This window comes from Temnothorax nylanderi, unplaced genomic scaffold (genome assembly GCF_030848795.1).
Source record: "Temnothorax nylanderi isolate EJ_2023f unplaced genomic scaffold, tnyl_v1.0 TNYL_tig0592_pilon, whole genome shotgun sequence".
Lineage (NCBI taxonomy): Eukaryota > Metazoa > Arthropoda > Insecta > Hymenoptera > Formicidae > Temnothorax > Temnothorax nylanderi.
In genome coordinates this window covers 23,879-37,903 of record NW_027249654.1, presented here as the reverse complement: position 1 = coordinate 37,903, position 14,025 = coordinate 23,879, and the positions used below count along the sequence as shown (strand labels likewise).

The window sequence follows — 14,025 nt, the reverse complement described above, 5'->3', positions numbered from 1 at the left end:
CACTAAATATATAAAATAGTAAATATATAAAAATAACAGATAAATTAAAATAAAAAATTATCATCATCAGATGAAAAATCTTCATTTGTAGCATCCGTCGAATCTTCTGAAGTTGAAACAATTTCTTCTTTATCCGCAATTTTTCCATGTCTTACAGTTGGAGGTAATAATAATGTTATTGCATCTGACGACAGTGATCTAAGCTGTTTCAAAGGTAGTTGCCGACAACTCGATAGATATGGATCTGATGATACTAGAAATCTTGAAAAAATATCGTCCATAGTCTTTGTCCTTGAGTATTTGCGCGAAAAATCTTCACGAAATATTTTGAAGTATTTGTGACAAGACTCTTGGGCATCTTCCGACATTTGACCAATAGGTAACAATGAAGAAGCTATTATTTCAGTACCATGAATAAGAAGTTTGTGTACTGAGGTAGCTTCTAAATCACCTTACATATACATCATATACGTTCAAAAAAAGTTGAAACAATTATCCAAGTGGACGAAAAAATCATTTATACCTCTTTTAGTTACGCCAAAATAACATTTTCTGTTTTCTTTTTTACAAAAACCTGCATAAAAACTCGTTAGGCACTTAAAGGCAGCTGAATTTTGTTTTATTTTATAGATAATAGTTTCACCTTCCATGTCCAATATGTTAGATGACAGAATTCTGCAGAATTATTAAACTTTTTTCTTCAAAACTAAATTTCTTTTCAGTTTTATAACGTAAAATTAACGTAAGTTTATTACCTTATTACTATTTTCTATAAAAATATTGAGTATTCTAATAAACACAATTATATTCTACTTACTTTCACGAGTTGATTCCATTTTTTTAAAGTTAAATCGGTAAACTCTACGAAATTTTATCACTCTTCAAACACGAGCTTGCTTTTTCTTCTGCGTGCGCGCCAGATGTTGCTCGAGCGAAGGTCGCCTTTGTATTTATTTTTTAAAGCAGATATAAGGGATCTGACTCTAATACTATCGGATTTTGACCCTTGGGATATTTCTCTAGCCAACCCAACAGTTCAAATTCCCCAACTAGAAACTTTATTTTTGGGGTTTTGGCCAGCTTTTTGGGATTCTGCCCCACTGGGCCGACGCGAGCTAACGCACGACGCAATATATGCGGATGCATTTACTTCGCATCGTCATTTGCATTCAGGTATGTCACGTCTGTCGTTTTTATCAACGTTGAATTCCAGAAAAAGAGAGAAAAGAAGAACCAAATTCTGAAATTTTATCTGTACGTACGTATTGAGAAAAATCGGCTTTATCGCACGTTCACTAATCATCATCAGCGACGAAACCATCCACCGGAGTTGCTGCGAAGCTAGATGCTATATTAAATAAGATTTTACTTAAAAAATATTAATTTAAGAATAATATTCATCAAATGTAACTTACAATGTAAACGCACACGCTCTCTCTCTCTCTCTCTCTCTCTCTCTCTCTCTCTCTCTCTCTCTCTCTCTCTCTCTCTCTCTCTCTCTCTCTCTCTCTCTCTCTCTCTCTCTCTCTCTCTCGTTTTGTTAATGATGCATTTTGACAGAATTTTATCGAAATTTAACTTCACTAAGATGGAGGTTTACACATATAAGAAAACGTTGTTTTCTTTCTTTTAGTAAAGATCATTTGTGAAAAATGGAATCTTTCGAAATTCTGTGCGGCATCGCCGCCGTAATTCTCGCACTTTATTATTTCCTCACGTCAAATTATGACGTTTGGAAGTCACGTGGCGTTCGTGGTCCACGACCGATACCGAGATTCGGCAACTTAAAAGATGTCATGCTTGGAAAAGTAACCTTAAATTATTTATTTCTTCGACAGTTAATTCTTCGACGCTCGCAGGTTTAGTTTTATAAACATGATCTTTTAAGAAGCCCCATAAACTCACGCTAGCAAGCGCCGGCAACACGCTGTTGATAGAGATACGCTAGCAAGCGTCGGGATCTCTGGCGATAAGCAGCTGAACTCCACGCTCAGGGGCTTTTTCTCTTTCAAGCTAGTTTAATAACCGTTGATATGTCGATATAACATACACACACACACACACACACACACACACAATGAGGTGTAAATCCGACCGTGCATCCTCCACGCGGTACACCTTGGCTAATGCTAATGCCGGCGGTACTTGAACTTTGTCAACTCTTATCTCGAAAAGTACTCAACCGAAAGAAATTTATTGATAGTGTTTTGAAAAGTTCTCGATGTCAGCTACAAGAATATTAAATAAAAAGTGGGGGTTTCTATTTAAAATTTTAAAGTTGACCTTGAAAAGGTCAAATAAGTACCACCGTTTGATGCATTTGTTGAAGCCCTACAACTTATGTATAAAACATTTTCTCCTAAAATGTCTTGTTTTCGAGATATTTCACCAGTTCCAGACTTTTTCCTCACCCGGTATGCATATTATATACATTGTAATTCGTTACTTCTGTAACTATTAATTTCTTTACTTGCGCACCACGTACCGCGCCTGACTCGTATCGCTGTTTATTAATTTGTTGACATTTTCACGAGTCTAATGACATATTTGAATATTATTTATATTTAGCAAGTATATAATAAACATACAACATACTATTTGTAATAAAAATAACGAGAGATTTAAATGTAAAAGGTTTATTATACTTATCACTGTGGTTATCTCGAATATTTATTATATTTATACGTTATTATTTTTTATCTGTATAGAAATTTATTGTATAGAAATAAAAAAAGCAAGGATATATGCGAGATATATCTAGACATATACATATATAGTATGTAATATTTGCCTATTAGAAAAAAATATGAAAGGATCCTGAAGAAAAAATACGATTTGAGAGATGCGTGTTACATATTTATTTATAAGTTTCAGTATTACGTTAAAATATGATCAATTTATGTCTACATGTATATCATGTATAAACGAATCTTATGTGTATATCAAAAAATAATTTTCAATAATAAATGCTAAACTTTCAGTTGTTGGAATTTGGTCGAAAATCTACAGTTATTTTTAATTAATTTATCATACTTTTGTTACTTAAAAGACATTTAAAATAATTATTCTTTAAAATAATCGTGTAAAATAAGAAATACATAAGACATAAACATTGATACACTTGGAAAATGTACAGAACTGTTTTAAAAATATTTGTGCACATACATGCACGCACGTGTGATACATAGGTATATGTGAATGCGTATGTCATAAAAAAAGTTTTTATATGTTAATTATGCGAATACTATATTTACAAAACTTTTATAGCATAATAATTAAAATTGAGTTAATATAATATAAGACTCTCTTTCTGTAATAAATTGTACAAACGTCATGATCTATAAATTTAATGCTTATTTTGTTAATATTTGCAAATTTTGCAAATATAAATTACGCCAATAAGTAATTTATTAATTTCTATAAAGAAATTAATAAAGAAATGTGTCAAGCTTCTTCTCAAATTATGCAAATAAGTAAATGCGTTTATTCAATTCACTGGTATCTTATAATTTTTTAATATCTTATAAGGGAAAGTTCATAACTAAACTCCGCCGATTCTGATGAAACTTGACAGGATTAGACAGAAAATTCGCCCAAATGTAATGATACGTCCCTATTTGAGTGCAGACGGTCAACCGTTTCCGAGATATTTTAATAATAAATTTAGTAGTCTTTAGTCTTTAGAGTTTATTAGGACACTCACACACTCACCAGTATTTGTGGCGTAGTGGATATGGTAACTGCCTCATTATTTTATTTATACATCATTTTATATCATGACTATTTACATTATAATTTATATATAATATGAATTTTTTATATTAAAATAATTAATTTTTTATACCAACAATATTTATTTTTATCATAAAACATTATTGTATAAAAAAAATAATTTAATTGTGGAATTTAAACTCCAGCCTACAAATTATAAGGCAGTTACCATAGCCACATTACACATATTCAAATGTGAGTGTCGTAATAAACTCTGCTCTAAAGACGCCATTAAATTATTAATAAAATATCTCGAAAACAATTAACCGTCTGCGTCCAAATAGAGATATCAATATTCAGAGTAAGGACCAAAGCACATAACATGGCGTAGCGATATACGACGGTAGTTTTGTCTGTAATCCTGCCAACTTTCATCAAAATCGGCGGAGTTCAATAAAGTTTAGTTCTGGGTAGCGATCATGTAACTTTTTTCCTAGAGCGGAAACGTGAAAAGTGAAAAGTTTCATGTAACTATCTCTTTCTATTGGTGTTGAATAGAAAGAGATAAACTTTTCACTTTTCACGTTTCCGTCCTAGGGGAAAAGATACATGATCGATCCCCTGAGCCTTCCCTTGTTAAAGAAGCGGATGTCCTTTCGAGGAAAATATTTCTAAAACGGTTGTAATAGTTGACGATACAAACTTTGACTTTTTCTAAATAACACGATATTGTTGATTTTCTTGACGTCTTTATTGGTCGACGAATTGGCACTTACTCCACTAGTATGAAGAGAACTCTTTTTCGTTGATGTTGCCGAGGATACCATATGTATTGACACTTTACTTCGAGTTTTGTTATATACATTTTCCTAGAAGATATTACATATTAAATATATTATGAAATTTTTTAACCATCAAAGTCATTCTTCTAAAAAATTAAGCGTTATAAAAAAATTATATTTCATAGTAACAATTTGTTTTATTATGATAAAATCTTTTTATTTAAGCTTAAATGAATTTAAATATTTACATATGTATACAGAGTGTGTTCGATTAACGTGTATCATCGAGAAAAATCGCATATTCTAAGTAAGAAACTCAGTCAAAAAGTCCTCTACAGTTTTTGGATATGTTTAATATTAAGCGAGATATTGTCAGTTGATGTTTGAATAATTTTTCAAGTCAATTAAGCGCAACGATTTACGCGCCGCGCTCTTGGTAAACATAACAAAATTTATTTTTTGTATCAGTTTTTTTAACACATTCTAAGCAGTGTTCTTTTGACTTCAAAGTATAGTACACAAGGTTTCAGTCTTGAGATTTCGAGGCAATGCCATTCTTATTTGTGGAATGTGCAGACATGCATCTCATTTATTCGGGTACTTGATTTAAGAAATTATTCAAATTTCAACTTGCAGTACCTTGCCATCTCAAGAATATGCTGTTGCAATAGTACCCCAACTTTTTTAAATACTTCTATTATACTACATAAAAACTCCAAAGAGATACAAAAGTGTCTAAAAAATGAGAAACTATTGCGACAGATTCTTGAGACCAAATAAAGTTAAAAAGTTTTGTACCACATTTCCTTCAACAAACAATTATCGAGATATTGTAAACTAACAAATAAATATTGTAAATATTAAAAAAGTAAACGAATTTTTCTTGTATATCTAAAAAATTATTAGACAAATAAAAAAATGTTTCAGACGAAAGTTGATGAAATTAATTAGTAGAAAACAATAATACAATAAAAAATAGAAGTTTCCATTTAAAAAATTTGACTTTGGCCCTACTGGACCCAACACGGGTCCCGGATAATCTAATAAGCTAATCTATTGGTTCCCTTCAAATCCAACAACCTTCATCTGACAATTTTTCATCAACCTCCTCCTTTATGAATTTTTCAACCTGTTTTAAATTGCGACACCCTAAATATATATGTATATATTCTGTATTTAAAAGTAAAATAGTCACCTTATAAAAATTAAGTAATTCCTGCTGTGTTATTGTCTTTAAGTAAGTTACTTCAATATTTACTCGATTGAAGTTATATTGTTGGCTCGTTATCTCATTCCAATATAAAGTGTTCCGTGCAATTAACGTTTTAGGTTGCTCCAAACGTAATTTAGCTAGAGTTTTCTTGTGTTCCTCAAATTCTTCTGCTGACATGGTAGATATGTATTCCTGAAATATAATTATAGTGATAGTAACGAGATACTTTAATAAATACCTTCATGTTATTACATTATAAATGGATTGTTATATTTATTTAATCACAATATTCTAGAATATTGTGTGAGAAAATTAAATAAAAAATGTGTAGTTGAATTAATCTATTAATTCAGTTAACTCAGTTAATTCAGTTATATTATGCAAGTTCTAATAAAAAACGACAACAATAAACTTTGACTTTTTTTAGAAATACATATATATAAGTTCTAATTATATTTATCTATTAATCCAAGTAACATACATTATATATGTAAGTTCTTATTATCTTACCAACATAGAATCCACGAATGAATCGATTTGTTTCTCGACATATTGCGGATGTTTGTCATTTTGTACAGTGACATGCAAACCTTGCGTCCAGTGCAATTTATGTATACCGCTATATGCTATATGGCCATCTCCTTTTTTCTTGTTTCTATACATATACGTATGAGTTCTAAATGTATTCCAGCAAGGTTCTGCAATAATTTGTGACAAGAGTTCTAAGAGCATATTCGACTCCGTTGACTGTAGACCAGTTGCGTAGTACACCGTGGTACAAGAAATATTATACTTATTTTCTACCTCAAATACAAAGTGACAACCTATAGAGTAATTATATATTATTGTACAGTACTGTTACATACTACGTCATATAAACAACATTAACTCATTAAAAAGTAATTAAACAGTAATTTCTGAAACAAATGTTATTGCAGATAAAATGACATTAATAACAAATAATTTTCTAATACATATATTTTCAAATATATATATCTGTTTTCCTTATATAGATTACAATAAATTACGCTTTTTATATTTTTATTTTTACTTCCTTAAGGATATTGTAATATGTACATAAGACCATTAAAAGGAATGATAAAATTCTTTATATTACAATTTTAATATAAATTCTCTAATATAAATTGAAAAAAATTCTACAAACAATATTAATTTTTGCAAATTTTATAAGCACAATTTGATTATGTCATGCGCTTACCATCTTCTAGTTTAATGTCACGATGCACAGGCCATTCGAACACAGGTACTATGTTAGGCACTGCAGTTTTCAACTTTGACTCAATTAATTCCACTGCTTTTGTAGCTTCTGTTGCAGTTACGTTGCCATGTATTAAGCACTCTACGTGCACTTTACTAAATAGTTGTGCTACAAACTCTTGAAATCTATCGACACTTAGATCTATATATTATTACAGAAATTTTAATTATATGTCATCAATATGTGCTTTAATAGTGCAAAGAATTGAAAACAATTTTTGAGAAAAAGAAGAAGATAATTTTTGACAAGAAATATATCAATTCTCTTTTACATTTACAAGCAGTATATTCCAATAATGAATCCTTAGGCCAAGCTTTGTCTGACAAGAAGATCTTAAGATTATGTAGTGTATCGTAATAAGGTCGTCCAGTAGTCCAATTTTCCAAGTATCTGATATACTGTAAGCCGTTCTATATAAATATCCTGTTTAACTAAATTTAAGAAGTTGATGCATTTATTATACATACCTTGTCCTTTAGAATTTGAAACATTATCGGATCACAAACTTTACAATTTAACATTTGGTCAATGATTTTTTCTAACAGCACATATTGTTTGTCATTGTAACCTTGTATAGAAAGCTAAAAGAGGAATTAGTCTTTCTTTTAATTTATAAATACTTTTTTATAAAATATTTTTATGAAACATTATACAAAACATGAAACATGAAATAAATGCTCATTTATGGAACATTTGATAAACATCATTTAAACATTATTTTATAGAAACAAAATTGAGCATATTTACGAATAACGATAATTATAAATAAGAAATAAAATCTAATTTTCGTATAACCAACATTTATGTATATAAAATAGCACTTGTTTACGTACGCATTACTAATATTAATAACAATAAATTGAATAATAATTTCAATCATTTCATATTAAATAAGCCATTTACGCCAAGTCCGAGCTTGGATCTTAGTCTAATAATATTTTTTGTGTACATACATATATTTTTCCCAACTTTAAATAAATATGAATATATTACTGTTATTATATATGTACTCACTATTATTCCACTATAATAACTAGTAATTTGCCATTCTAAACCAGCCAATTTAGCAGCATCTGTATATGTATTATAAGTATTAAGAAGTAGCTCAATATACATATGAGTCAAATTAAAACTGAGGGGATCCGTGCATGTAAGCGGACTATAAATCAAAGACAAAAAAATATTGTATATAATTATGAGAAAATATGTTTTCTTTTTGTTACAAAAGAAAAGATTATAGCACTACGTTGAATCATTATCTTTAAAGATGTTTTTAAATAACGATATTTATACGTGGAGATATATAATAACAAATTTTATTTTAAACAGTTTTATTTTTTTAATAATAATGTGGTTTTAAAAATAATTAATTAATTATTCATTTTACTCGGTACGCATATATATATATATATATATAGATAAATTGTACTAATCACATATTGTATGTTACAAATTAAATTAAATTAAATTATTTCATTATCTAATTTGTATGAATTGCCAGAATACTTCAAAATTTTATTTAAAAATATTCCAGTATTGTATAAAACAACGAAGTATCTTTTGCAATCACGCTTATCCCATACCTGTAAAATTTAAATAACATTATTGCTTTCGGTACAAGAAATTCATCGTCCTTTTTATACCAAAGTCTTACAAACGGTGTATCCTTCAAAGGAGTAGGAAACCCCTGTAAAATTTCATCTATTAATATACATTTACCTATATTATAACATGCAAATATAAGAATAAGATTAAAATTCGTAGTATGTATAATGACTAAAAGATAATTTGGTATGTAAAAACAAGCGCTTATAACAAAAAATGTTTACATCACATCTTTCTACTTTTAACACAGGGTGCTTACGAAGAAGCGCTCGGGGTTAGATTTTGGTATAGCATATGTTACGTGCACTATACCAAAACCTAACCCCGAGCGCTTCTTCGTAAGCACCCACAGTTTCTTGGCTTTGTTTCATGTAGGTATATATTAGTCCTAAAAGATTGACGTATATTCTGTTCAAGTTAGTGCAAAAATATACATATATTCAAAAAGCACTGCATGACCATTGCCATTACACTGCATAAACCATTACATTACATAAAAAACATGTAAAGAAGACAGAATTTGTTTTAAGCTACATTAACACTTACAGATTCTATTACACGTTAAGTTTATACTTTATGAATATTTTGCTTAATATCATCAAGTGATTGTCAAGGATTAATATTGAAAGAAATAATAATTTTAATTACATTAGTCTGTGGCTTGATATCAAGCGTGGTTGCTATAAATTCATTCTTAGAAGGCAACGTCAGATCCGTGCTATAGCCAGCGTGGTTCCACATGTCCATTGTTTCTTTGGGTACCTTTACTTTTTTATATGCAACGCCGCACCAATATTCTCTTTCAGTCGCTATACTTTCGCACGCTGCTGTGATCACGTAAATCCTGATATTTTGCGGCGTCAAATATTCCATTACCTGCTCGATCAAATCTGGTCGCCAAATCTGGTCAGTGCAAACAATTTCCGCACACAAAACTTCATCCATGGGATATTCCTGCAACGCTCTGGCCGCAGAAGTCACATAATTATTAAGCGAAAACGCTTCCTTATAATGGAAATTCATATTTGTAATATCTCTGTATTCCTGTAAGTGTAAAATCATGTAACTTCATATGTAATGCACAATATTAAAGTACACAGTGCCCGGTAAATTGCGATCCTACAATTCGCCGGCACGTAAGATTATATTTTATTTCATCAATTACATCGTAAATCCATTCGATCGGGCCTTTCAACTTCAGCATATTAATATATTGAAAGAATAGTTGAATAATGTCTTTTGTATGCTGAATACCTTCTTCGGTTAGACAGAAAATGACTTTAAAAACCTCACAGAATTTTCCACGGAAAGTTTTTTTAGCTTTCAAGAGAGTACACCAATTCCTGGCATATAAAGTCGACCATAATGACCCTTTTTCTTTACATTCAAGTAAATAAGAAAAGTAATATTCAGTCTGTGTTAACAAATAAGCAATAAATATGAGCGTCAAATAAAATATGACATAATTATATATGTTAATTATATATATATATATATATATATATATATATATATATATATACTTTATACGAGTTTTACATCTTATTGTTAGTTTCTTTTAAATATGATTATATATATACATATATATATAATTATATTTAAAAGAAACTAACAATAAGATGTAAAATTCGTATAAGGTATCAAAGTCAAGAGAAAAGTATATTTAAATTATTACCGAAGCCCGATAATAATGCTGAATGTCAGGATAAGGAAACGAAATGACTAATTCTCTAGTATGCTGTAGGGGAACAATGTACCATATAGTGCCAAAATGTTCATTCCCAAATGGATGTTCAGGATATATAGGAACTTCAACTTCATTGTTTTGTATATCACAAAAATATTTTACTACCATGTTTTCGAGTTCATCTAAACTCTCTAAACAAAAAATTTATTCGTTGATGTAACGTTGATATCATAATAAACATTGTAAATGTGCAACAAAAATGATGTCTGTTAATCGCAAAAGATATAATGTTCAAAAACACAAGAAATATATAGGATTTTTTTTTAATTGCAATTAGATATTTAGCATTTTGCTCAGATTTTTTTTTAAATATTGATTATCATAATTACATACTAGTTAAAGAGAATCTGAAAAAGTATTAAAATTTTAGATAGTAATTTATAAGGACCAATATTTTGATAACTTTTTGATAATATTATTTCTTTCGCCATAAGTACATAAACGGAACGCATTGGCAACTTGCCCCTTGTGCCAACGAGCCCCGGTTTCTCCTACTAATAAGATTCTTCCTACTTCTTTGAAGATAAGACAATGCGTAAATATATATAACACAGTAAAAGGTAAATTAATAAATTAAAGTATAAAATACTTTAATTTATAATTTATCAATACTTCATTAATCATTATTCGGTTTATATCCCAAAATTCAAATTCTTTCCGATATAACAATATAAAAAAAATTAGATGTTCTAATTATAAACAAGTCTTTGTAAATTATTGCCATACCTTTGCCATAAATACACAGCGTCATAATATTTGCAGAATAGTACTTTTTATGAAACCTTCTTAGTCTATCTCTAAGGTTAATGCCCTCTTCCTTCGGTATTATGTCTAATGTCTCTTTATCGCCTGCATGGAATCTTGAATACGGATGATCTGGTCTCGCAGATGATTGCTCCAATTGAATAAGTCGCCAGCTGTCATTTATTGCAAGGTTTAGGTATTCTGAATTTACATCATTTATTGCCCGCTTGATCTCAGTAAAGAGCGGTTCTATGAAAAACTGCGCAAAGCGATCTAAAGCGCCTTCCAATTTCTCCGGAGTTATATGGAAGTAATAGATGGTGTGATCAGTGCGTGTTATTCCTTCGCACATACCGCCATTTTCCGCCAGATACATATGGTAATCATCCTGATGAGAATATTTTTCCGTTCCCAAGAATAACAGATGCTCGCAAAGGTGCGCTAATCCAGGTAAATCTTCTGGATCGCACATACAGCCTGTAACATACAGCTCATCTCTAATAACATAGGCCCCCCCATATTTTCAACTGTCTTTTATCGATAAAAGCGCGCTTTTATTTCTGAGATACTATATAGTTCACGTTACATATACTGTAACATTTCAGAAATAAAAGTGCGCTTTTATCGATAAAAGCCAGTTGAGAATATGGGCCATAATCTTTGGAATCAATTTGATATACATTAATAGATACATATATTAATTCTTGATTATTTGCGTTATCACAGAATATGACCAAATGTATATAAAAGATTTAAATAATATTAACATTTACAGTATAGAGCGACTCAGAAAAGAAGAATTACATAAAACATTCAATTCATATAGACTATAGACTATAGAGAAAAAATACAACGTTATTAAGCAAAAGTCACAAAGATAAGGATTAATATACTAAACTAAAAGATATTAAATATAATAGACTAAATAAAAGTCACTTATATTTTTTCTATATATTTTCTAATTTTTATAATGTATAATATAATTACAGAATGTGATTGTATAAGATAATTCTTATAAAATAGTTCTTATAAAATTAGCTGAAAACATGAAGTATTCGTAAAGTAGCGAAATAATATGTTTACCCATATTAACGTCCATTATTGCAGCACTCTTATCAGCTGTTGGTGCACTTATTAAAAGAACTTTCATCTTATTGGTGAGTAATAAGCCCCTGTACAGCCAACTATCATTTTTTCTTTTTTTTATATTATTATATCGCTTTTCCACACATTTTTTAGTCGACATGTTGATCACTGCAGCCATGGATCTGGAAATATTATTTCTAAATATGAAAGAAATTCAAATAAAGACTATAACGATGCATTTTGTTATATCTATACAACAACGATACTGAAAAATATTCTAACTGAAACAAAATTGACCTTTTACAAAAGAAATCGAAGAATATATAGAAGAAAAAATATTTTTACAAGAATTAATTGTACTATACTATTTTTCCGAGAAGTTTCTGAATCACAAAATATTAATTGAAAAATATTAAATAAGAATATCAAGCGGTATAGTAGCGGTACCGCGATGCCAAATATAAAATATGTGCAGACTATATTCACTATTATACGAGCTCGTATTATCACGACGCGGTACTACTAAGCTTATCATTGTTATTTACAAGTAACTGTAAATGATATTAGAATTATTCTTATTATACATTTCGAGATGTGCTTTTTTTATTATCTTGAAATATGATTTAAAGAGTAATATTTCAAAAAATCATATAACATCTTTTCTTTTTCTTTTTTATACATTGAAATATATTTCTTGCATATAACAACATCGAATAAATTTTGCTATTATTTTATATAAATTACAACTCTAAAAGGATTTAAAGCTATCAACAAAAAGATCGGTATATTTTGTATTAAATTAATATCCATAGATAAATATAATTTTTAATTTGCGATATTTTTGACTCACACTTGATTTGTTATCTTTTTAATTATAACAACTAATCAGATATTAAAAGTTATTCGTAGAAATATGCCAGCAAGTTTTATATTGGCCGATTTTTCTGAGGACGAGGAAATTTTCATCTGATGGAATGTTTTAAGTAAAACACACATACCTTTTGTTTTTTACCAATTTAATGAACTCTGAGGCAAACACCTTTATTAATGCTTTTAAGTATAATATTCATTTTCTATTAATGCGTATATATAAAAATAAATTCGAATAATTGAGAAAATAGATTAATGATAGAAACGCTAGCTTATACACGTAATACAAAAGAATAATAGTTTAACATAAAAATATTCTTTTTAGATTAAAGTTAAACCTTAAAATTATTCTATAGGTAATACCACGCAAGTTGCAAAATCAAGTACAAACATTAGGAAAGAGAGTCTCTCTTTGAACATCCATAGACAAATAAATTTCTTCCTCCCGTTTAGAATTACATGAATGTCTGACGTTTAGTTTTTGGTATTAATTAAATTTAACACGGCAATCTTGGGGATTAACGGCACAATTCCAAGTGTCACATCACGAAACTTACCAAACGATTTATCCAAAAAACGGCTGACAATGCTTCTACAAGAATAATTAAATGTCACAACAAATTCCGACTTACGTTCGTATAACGATGTACAACTCGAATAATGACTTAAGCCAGCGGCACACGGAACATGTTTTCCTGCTGGATTGCTTGCGATCTAGTAAATTACTAGAAATCTTGAATGCTGAGTGGTGCAATTATAGTAATTTACTAGATTGCAAGCGATCCAGCAGGAAAACATGCACCGTGTGCCACTGGCTTTATTGTCGAAACTACTGCTCGTTTATTATCAGCGCACCGAAGATGACCTTATTACAGGTCGATTTGTTTGACACATCATTGTTTATATTTCTTTAAATACTAGCAATAAGAGCTTGGTTTTATATAACTTATAGCTTTATTAACTCATTTTATTTTCTTCGGCAAATAAT

General features: G+C 29.6%; 1 pseudogene; it reads right to left on the bottom strand.

The window, feature by feature from the left end:
* Positions 1–4,304: 4,304 nt before the first annotated feature.
* LOC139784161 (insulin-degrading enzyme-like) lies at positions 4,305–11,553 on the bottom strand (annotated as a pseudogene).
* Between the last annotated feature and the right edge of the window lie 2,472 nt (positions 11,554–14,025).